Genomic DNA, 8,710 nt, shown 5'->3' with positions numbered 1-8,710 from the left:
AGGAAGAAACAGAAGGCTTCCAGTAAGTGAATCTTGCTCCAACATTCCTTTCCTAATTGTACTTTTATATTACGGGCTAAAAACTCTATTTTTTTTTCAAAACCAGGGCCTCAAGCAACCAAGAAGCCTAATTTTATGCTAAGGGAAGATCCATTGGGTGCAGAAATATATCAGAAAGCCAAGGATCTTTTTGATGCCACTCTTGAAGAACTGGAGGTATGACTTGTGTCTTAAGTCACTCATTTGAAGTTTTCCCTTCTCTTATTTTTTATTAATTCTCTGCTCGACTGCCTGAAATAGGCCATAAGGGAAGAAATGATCTATTTGCCTAAGGCTTCTTCACCTCCAGCCCGAACGACACATGTTTCTCCTCATTCGGCTAGATCTTCAAAGTATATCTCTTCTTCACTCTTTTAACCTTGTATTTTTATCACTTTTAGAGCTTTAATACCTGACTTTCATTTTTGTAGGCTAAGGTTGAAGCATCTGCACCCTTAGTCGAGCAAAGTTATACTTCTATTCCTTCAACTTCTCATCCTTTGGTGGTGGTTCCTACAACTTAGTTTGACCCAACAACTGGGGAAATGCTGCATTTTGTGGAAGACAACAGTAACTTGGTGAGCATTTTCCCTTAACACTTTTATGCTTAAAGTCCCCATCATTTTATACTTATTTTCTCTTTTTTCCTAGTCTTCCCTAGCACAAGAGTCTTATATACCAGCAACATCTGGATTTGAGGAGCCTATAGTTCTTGAGATCCCTGTGGTCTCAGAGGTAACTAGCCCATGAGCTTCTCCTCAAACAGCAACAACTATAGAAGAGCTTCATTCTCCCATTCAAGATTATGTTCAGGTATAGAAGTAACTTTACCTCTATTTTCTTTTCTCCATAACTTAGTTACTGACATTTTCCCTTTATCCTTGATATTTATAGGCCTTTGGTGAGGGTTTGGGCACATTTCCTCATTCTTCAATAAGTGAGACTGATCCCCCCCAGCTATTAAGGGAAACAACTTCTCTTCCACCTCATTCCAAGGCTCCAAGCTCCACTCAGGTATATTATCTTCTCTAATCTTGTCTTCTTTCTTTTTAAAATGTAGTCTTTTCTTAACTTTGTTTTTCTTGGTTTGCAACAGGGCCCTGGAGAGGACTCTGGCAATTCTTCACCTCCTCTGGTGCATAAGACAGAACTTCCTAACCTCTTCTAGCTTCTGAGGTCTCAGGGATGCCTATTCCTAGGCCTAAGAAGAAGACTAAGACCATCGCTGCTCCTACCCTTCGAGCTTCTCCATCTGCTGAGACTGTTTCCACAATTGCACCTTCCGAAGGAGCTAGATCATTGCCTTCTTCCTCTGCGCCTATCTCCACCACAACATATTTGTGCGAGCTTTTCAAAGACTTTAGGCAACTTAAGACAAGACTAAGATCTTCAAGGCATCCCTCTGAGCCCCAAGGCTTTCAAGATCAACGTCGAATTTTTCAAGAGTGGTCTAGGAGGTATTTCTCAACTTCCTTTAGCCTTAAGGCTCTCCATGACGTAGAGAAGGCCATCACTGATCTGTTTAAGGCTGATCAATTATCTAAAGTCCAGTATGAGTCTTTCCAATCTTACTTCGAGAACTTGAGGGCTTTGAGGGATCATCATTAGCGGGTTGAGAGGCCAGCCAACCGAGTTAGGTGATTCAAGATGAAACAAACAAGTACTTCAGCTCATATTTAGCAATTGGTGGATGAAGGTTCAGCTACAGAGGAAAAGATTAAAATGGTGACTTTTAAGATCCAGAAGCTAGAGGAGCAACTTGCTGTGCTGAAAGCTGAACAGACTACTCTACTCAGTAAACTTCATCAACAAATTGAGGAAGAGAAGAAAGCAAATTTGGAGATGGAGGATGCTGAATCTCAGCTTGCCAACAACAACACAGTTTTGGCCAAGCCTAGCAGAATCATTACAATTATGCAAACTTACCACTCCAGAATAATCACTTTGGGTGAAGATGTAAATCTGTTAGGCTAGGGCCATTGTAATCTTTATATGGAATGAAATAAGTTTATTCTTCATCTTTATCTTGTCTTATTTCCCTTTGAATTTTAACTGTAGTAATCTAACTTCAACCCTTCTTGACTTGCTTAGATTTCCTCGATATAACAATCTCTTGCATCCCATAAAGTTAGATGGTATCTCTTTAAAAACTTAGCATTAACTGGGTGCCTTTGCAAGTTCCCTTCCAAATCTGCCAAGTAATGTCCTCCCTTATCTAGCATTTGATTGAAAATGAAATGACCTTCCCAAGTAGGTCTCCACTTCCCCAAGCCTCTAGCTTGAGCTCCTAAGGGTAGAGTTGTCTTCCACACTAATTCTCCTTCCCTGAAGGTCTTTAACTTCACCTTCTTATTGTATGCTTAGGCAATAAATCTCTTCCCTTATTGAATTTTATTTAAAGCTTCAATTCAGGCTACATCTAGATCTTTAACTCATTGACACATAGCTTGAATGTATTCTTCATTATACAGCCTAAACTGGTTTTGAATCCTAACAGAACTCACATTTATCTTCATAGGGAGTATAACATCTTGCCCGAAGGTTAGTGCGTAAGGAGTAGTTCCAGTTATTGCCCTTTTGGAGGTTTTGTACACCCACAAAGTGTCTCCTAACTTTTCATGCCATTTCTCAGGACTATTCACCACCATTCTCTTAATAATATTCACCAAGACCTTGTTGTAGTCTTCTGCTTGACCATTTAAATGTGGGTAGTAAGGACTAGACTGGATCATCTTTATCTTGAACTTACTTGCAAACTCTTCTACTTCCTTTGAAATAAAAGATGGCCCGCAGTTTATAACATTTATCTCGGGCACCCCAAATCTATGTAAGATCTTGGTTTCAATGAACTTGTTGACTGCAATTGAGGTTATCGTCTTGACAGCTGAAGCTTCTACCCATTTGGTGAAGTAATCCGTTGCCACAATTATGAATGTGTGTCATTTGCTAGAAACTAGGCAGATCTGCTCGATGAACTCCATTGCCCATCCTCTGAAGGGCCAAGGTTTGACCACAGGGTTCAAGGGCACTGAGGGCACATGTTGGAGAGGTCCATGCCTTTGACATTCCTCACACCCTCAGGCATAGGCCTTGTAGTCTTTTTCTATGTTGGGCCAAAAGTAGCCATATCTCCTAAGTAACCATCTCATCTTAGCTTTAGCTTGATGTGCTCCATAGATTCCTTCATGTACTTCAGCCATTACTCTCATTGATTCTTCCTGGCCTAAGCATTTTAACAGAAGTCCATCTAGAGTTTTTCTTAACAGATTTTCCTCCTACCAAACATAGTTGCTTGCTGTCTATTCTTTTTACTTGTGGGGAAAGAAGGATTTTTCAAGTATTGAATAATAGGTGATCTCCAACGAGCATGCCAAAACTATGTTCGGGCAAAGATTTTTCTGGAGAAGGCTCCTCAAACCTCAACACAGCTCCCCAAGGGATTGGCACTTTAGATGTGTAGTCGAGCTCTTACTTGTTGATGTGCTACAAGAAGAGAACAAAGTTAGTTCTGAAATGTGCCTTTGTGGGGCCTTAGGTGTAGGTTTTGAGGCTCGCAATCAAAACTAACTAGTGCTAGGCGTGCCACTGCTATCTCAGTATAGCAGATGAAGAACAAGTGTGTTTTAAGTTGACTACTTGCGCCCTAAGTTACTTCAAACTTCTTGTTTTCAAAGGATTGTCGTAGATGGGTTAACTCCACATTAAGTTCTTTTTCTTGACTTCTAAACAAGGGCTTTTTAGTTCATGGTCTTGTATGTTCGAATGAAGGGAGTCCAGAGCCCCTTAAGTCATTTGTTTGGTCTTAGATTGCCTTTAATGAAAACATATTCATTAAACTAACTGGATCCAGATGCAAATGAGACTCTTTAAAATAGAAAAACAAGTGAAATGACTTGAATACATGCCGGAGAATACATTAAGCAATAGATATACTAATTTAGAAAACAAACAAAGAGCTTCGAGCAAGATTTCACCTTGTCTGGCAAGGTTGAACTTCTTGCAGTCACTTTTCTTTATGTTTACAGGGTTATTTACTAAAAAGGGATGGATGGTAAACAAGTTTACACAAGGGAATGGATACTACACCATTGAGGGAGATAACTTTTCAGAGAACTATCGCTAAAAAAGATTGAATCTGGGTTGATTTTAGCTTTTAGATGCAAATTTGGTTTGAGAGCAGAGTTTGTATGTTTGTTTGTTTGATTGATTTAGTGTGTTTTTCCCCGTTGTCTCTTCTTACTTTTATAGGCAATGTAGCCCAAATGCTGTAGCTTTTGTTCTTACTCGAAAGTACTTGGAGGGTAGTGAGTCATCAGCTTTTTATTAGAAATGCCATTGGAAAGTGTTTTTTAGCTGGTAGTAAGTTAGTCTCCATCACTTGTCACTTCAATTATAGACACGTGGCCTGTGTCTCTTAGCTGAGAAAGCCTCAATTTGCTTCTGGGTTTGATGTTGGGCTTCGAGCAAGTCCTCTTTTAATTGGCATCTTTAGGCTTTCCCTCATTCAAGCCCAATGTTCAAATATTAACCCAAACAGTTACATATAGATATATAACACCCAAACAGTTACATATAGATATATAACCTTTGTTACAATCACAAGCTCATATATTGTCGTTTCTGGTCATCTAGTGCAGACAACATTTTAAATTTTGCAACTTCCAAATAAAAGTTTGGAGTCAAGTCTTGACAATCATCCAATTCAATCAGTGTCGCGACATTTGGGAATCTTCCATAAAAATATCAAAGAAAGTTAGCCGCCAAAATATAATACTTAATTTGACATAATTGAGGAAGATCGAATAGTCATTGAATATTAATCCTAGGACGTTTTTGTTTGATTTTAATGGATCATGGACATGTTTTTTTTATTAAATATTTATCGATATTTCTATGTTCCTTCCTGTGTGAAAATTTAGAATTTTGGAGTTGAATTGACATGAAATTATTCTCCGCTCACACCATATTAATTAAGGTCGTCGATATTGATGAGAAATGCTAGCTACATTTTTTCGTTTACCTTTTCCTACTTATCTTTCATACGCATTTTTAACGTGGACTCTAATATCACTTTAAACTGCGTAATTAATTCTCTAAAGAGCATAAACCCAACTCTGACGACGAAGTCCGGCAAAATGCCGTCGAGTTCAAAGTTGGTGGGTGTTCTAGTACATCAAATCTCTTCCCTTTTGTCTATGTGATAATTGGGATGAGGTTTTGAACTACTTATTTGAGTCATAACTTTTGCATGCACCTCAATCTCTATTTTCCAGTTCCTGGCAAGTGTGAATGAATGAACTTCGGCGAGTTCGTGATTGTTGGTGCACGAACCCTTTTGGAATCAAACTCAGGTAATTAAATACCTTGTTGCATGTGGATTTTGGTTGAGAATCACTGAGTTGACATGCATGCATCTTTTTTTTCCTATTTTTAGAATCCGGCAATGGACTTCAACCAACTTCCTTCGAATTCGAGACAGATTCAAGCTCCAGTGGTCCAAATTTGGGTTTGGGTAATTTCCTAGGCCTTAATTCATGTTTTAAGTTGGTTTTGGAGTGAGAAATCGATGAAATCAAGCTCGGGAGAACCTTGATCGTGTTTTGGGTTTTTCCTGTAGGCTTCCGACGACCGATGATGGTGACCAGTGACGATCATCGTTAACTTTGACGGTAGGGACTGAGATTCTGTTAACTTTAATGAAATCTTCTAACATTGCTGGTATATTCCGTTATCCTATTTAAACCCTCACCGCACCAGCTCATGGCTTCGACTTCGACAAGTGTGATGTCTACTTGCCAAACCGTGACGGCAAGTACGACGACGTGTTCGCTGGTGACGGTGGCCACGGCGGCGCATGTTTCTCGACGTGTGACATTAGCACGGCGACATGTGACAGACTCGAGACCTAACCCTAGGTTTTGTGGTGTTCTAAATCACGTGGTGCCCTTTGTTTGTGCAAATTCATTACCTAAATGGTAATTTTGGGCAATGTCCCATAAGTTGATGATTTAAGCTTGACTTAGCTTATGTTGACTATCACAAGGTTATTAGAGAATTGAAAGGATACATGCAATGAGCATATTTGTGAGGGACACTTTGCTTACTTGTGAGTGGACCTCTTCGAAAACCAAAACGCTTTATGCTATATATAGATATGTTTATACATGCTTGATATGCAGATGCATATTATTATGTTGGTCTCTGATGAGGCATGTGATGATATTTGACAATATCATTAGATTGTTGGTGATTTATTTTCACCACATGGTCATCATGTGATATTTTGTAGAGCTATCTTCAGCCATAGATTACTTGCATGTGATCTTTATCCTAGTAGATGCTAGGGTTGTTGATTATTACTAGTATTGAGTATAGCTAGTTGACGCTAGTATTTCCTGCTTGCTATACTTGTGCTTAGGGGTGGGCACTTGGAACCGAAACACAAACCAAATCGAACAGCACTGAACGGTTTGGTTTTGCGGTTTTGAAACGGTTTTGATTTTGAAATTGAACCGCAAAGTAGGAAACAGTTTGGTTTCAGTTTTGGCTTTTGAAAACAACACCAAAACCAAAACCGCACAACTTTATTAAATGTTAAATTTTAATTCGTTATTTCATTGAGTCCATACATTTACTATGGACTCAACCTCATCATAATATTTCTACATAATCTCTATCTTTTCTTTCTTCTAGTTTGTACTGTTCAACTTTATTCATCTGAGCTTCTAACTATCTCTCTCGGCCTCCCTTTCATTCCAGCTCCTAACCTCTAGAGTTCAGGGTTGGGTTTTGAATCAAAAGGGGATTTGGTTTTTCGTTGGTTAGTCTTCGAATTTTCTTCATTCATGAACATCAGAATGTCAGAATGTTGTTGATTGTACGTATAAACTTGATAAATCAGAGTAAAATTGAATATGATTCAAGTTCACAAGTTCTGCAAAAAAAAAAAAAAGAAGAAGACAAAATGACATATTTGCTCCTAGATTAGTCGATATAATCCAGTTCTTATTAGATTTAAGTATTAAATTTAACAGATTAAGTATTAATTAGGCTTGTTGCTTACTAGAATGGCCATGCCTTGAAATTTCATTTTCTTCCAATTTTTATATAACATGCGAATAATGGGTATATACTAAATAGGTTTCCGCCCAGTATACACAATTACACACACCTACACAAATTGAATCAGCCCCCTTGATTAAGGAGATGTTCGCATTACTTAGGGCTGCATGTTGATTTGAACCCCTGCATCATGATGTGAACTCTCTTGAACTTAAGATTGAATGTGTATTGCATCTTGGTTGCTGACTATAATAAATAATCCTATATTTGGGCTATCTAAGGACATGTTTTTAATGTCAAAAGTTTAAAAACCAAAACGTTTTTATTGAATTGGATGAAATGAGATACAACTAGGTAACCATAATAGTTTATTCAAACAATGAAACCAAACCAAAACCGTTTAAAACCAAATCGAACCAAACCGCAAAAACTTACAATTTTGGTTTTGGTTTCACTCAAAACCGCACCAAACCGAATCGCGCCCACCCCTACTTGTGCTAGTGGACGCTAGCATGGTTGATTGAGTTAAGGTATGATTTTTGAACTTGGATCGAATGTTTTCAATTGTAGTAATTAATGAGATTTTATTATTATGATTGTAAATATTATTATATAGTTTTTGCTATATGTATTTTCTAAACAAGGATTATTATGTTGAACAATGATTTTACAACTGTGATAAAACTGGTCCACTCACATTTTGTTTTATCGACCCCTTTAGGGCGTAACGAGAGTAAAGAGAACACCGGTGGTGACGAGTAGGCTTGGCAGTTAAGCTTTCATCCTCTGGGCTTTGGGTGATGGTTCATTTACTGCAGTTTTATCTATATTGTAATAATGGCATAATTGTACTTTTGATTATGCATAGCACACTTTGTTGTGAAACTTCTAGCTACTATGATGTGATGTGATGTGATAATAACAGGATAAAATCCAAGAGAATTTGTGTCCCCAAGTGGGGAGGATGATAGGTGATTTCTTGTAACAGCTTTGGAATTTATTATTAATGAACATCTTTAGTTCAAATTCTTACACATCACAAAAATCTTATGGCTTTGTCATTAAGTTAGCTTGTAACGTCATCTCTCGATGGTGTCATGTGGTCAATTTAGTGTCGGCCAATACATTATAGCCTCGTAAATTGCGTTATTAGGGTCGGGGTGTGTCAAAAATTCTCTCATTGGAAAAACCAAGACAACCCAGAGGAAGTGGAAGGGACAAGAGAGAGAAAGAGTTTGAGTAGATTATTTTATTTTATTTTATCAGATTTATTAAGGGTAAAAGAGGAAAGAAAAAAAATTTGTTTTTAAAGAACTAATTTCATAGTTTTAAGTGGCAGTGGACTCCACATATTAAAGATGAACGGAAAAATTAAGTAGATAAAGATAAATAGAGAAAGTAGCCATCATTTCTCAACACCAATATTGTTGTAAAAAAGTTTGAGTTGAAGTCAGCGACAATAATCTGCAAGGGAAGTTGACTATCGTGTACAAGTACAACTTTACAAGTATTAGTTTGCGATATTGTTTGTTTACAACCAAAATCATTGCAGATGCGGTCTCCAACCGGCGATGAAAACGTTGACACTTGCGACTTGGTGACAGACAAT

General features: G+C 37.9%; 1 long non-coding RNA gene across 1 annotated transcript; it reads left to right on the top strand.

Annotated features, from left to right (window-relative positions):
* The first annotated feature begins 5,087 nt into the window (after window positions 1-5,087).
* On the top strand, window positions 5,088-8,127 carry LOC108174148 (uncharacterized). The gene is made up of 4 exons (XR_001790910.3): window positions 5,088-5,390; window positions 5,474-5,551; window positions 5,657-5,708; window positions 7,823-8,127. It is a non-coding gene; the product is annotated as an uncharacterized lncRNA (long non-coding RNA).
* Window positions 8,128-8,710: the final 583 nt, after the last annotated feature.

Source organism: Malus domestica, chromosome 09 (assembly GCF_042453785.1).
Source record: "Malus domestica chromosome 09, GDT2T_hap1".
In the NCBI taxonomy this organism is placed as follows: Eukaryota; Viridiplantae; Streptophyta; class Magnoliopsida; order Rosales; family Rosaceae; genus Malus; species Malus domestica.
Note: the sequence above shows the minus strand (reverse complement) of the source record. Positions and strands in the feature narration are given on the sequence as shown.